The sequence below is a fragment of the Colobus angolensis genome, unplaced genomic scaffold (genome assembly GCF_000951035.1).
Source record: "Colobus angolensis palliatus isolate OR3802 unplaced genomic scaffold, Cang.pa_1.0 Scaffold105, whole genome shotgun sequence".
NCBI classification, from domain to species: Eukaryota; Metazoa; Chordata; class Mammalia; order Primates; family Cercopithecidae; genus Colobus; species Colobus angolensis.
The window spans coordinates 1,391,381-1,392,668 of NW_012111475.1; positions in this window are offsets into that span (position 1 = coordinate 1,391,381).

Sequence of the window (1,288 nt, forward strand, 5' to 3'; positions counted from 1 at the left end):
AGAATGTGTCCAAGCTGCTGGGCTGCTCAGACCCTGTCTCTGCCCTTGGAAATGGGGACAGCTGACTAGACCTCACTGGGGGCTGGGGGTGGGGGGTGTGGCCACCAGGAGCTTGGGGCCCTCCAGGAATTCCAGGGCTCTGGGCAGGTTCCTGAGGATGGAGCTGCTGGAGGCTCAGTCACAGCTCAGCTTCTGGCAGGGTGTCAGTCAGCAGGGACCTCCGTACCACTGTGGGGTCAGAGAGCTCACCCCACGGACAGCTGACTCAGCGCCTGCTGTGGGCAGGCTGAAAGTGTCACCCCATGTGGCCAGGCTTCCTGGGTTTTCAAGAACAGCAGGATGTCTGGCTTTCGGGGGAAACCTCTGCCTGCTTTATTGCTGGAAACACACTGGGAAGTCTTTAAACCTCACCCCAGCGCACTGAGGGCCACGGACGAGGGGGATGCTCCGGGAACGCGAGCTCCCAAGGTGGGGCCTGTCCGAAATCCCTGGTCCTGGAGCAGCGCCCAGTGAATGTAGGGGAAGGAAGCCTCTAGTGCAAGGGATAGTTCAGAGAGTTCTCATAAAACCCCACCCAGCTGCCTCTATGATTAGCATCTTACCTTGGTAAGGTACATTTGTCACAACTAATGAGCCAATACCACCAATGCCTCATTACTAACTGCAGCCTGCACTTGACTCAGATTTCCTTTGTCTTTACCGAACGCCTTCGCCTGCCCTAGGATCCCACCCAGGACCCCACGCTGCATTTAGTCCTCCTGTCTCACTGGGCTCCTCCACGGTATAATAGTTTCTCAGACTTTCCTTGGTTTTGCTGACCTTGACAGTTTTGAGGCGTGGTTGGGATTTTGTAGAATGTGCCTCCGTTGAGATTTGTCTGAAGTTTTTCTCATGATTAGACTGGAGTTATTATGGGTTCTTGGGGGACAGACCTCAGAGGCGCAATGCCATCCACATCACATGGTCCCAGGGCCACATGCGGTCAACAGGACTCCCCACTGTTGACCTTGACCCTGGCCACCTGGCTGAGGGGCGTTGGTCAGGTTTCTCCTTGTAAAGATTCTCTTTTCCTCCCGCTCCCTCCGGTCCTCTCTGGAAGGAAGTCTCTCTGTGCAACCCACACTTAAGGAGCAGGAGTTGGCCGAGCGCAGTGGTTCATGCCTGTAATTCCAGCACTTTGAGAGACTGAAGTGGGCGAATCGTGACGTCAGGAGTTTGAGACCAGCCTGGCCAACATGGTGAAACCCTGTCTCTAAAAATACAAAAATTAGCCCCGGTGTGGTGGTGG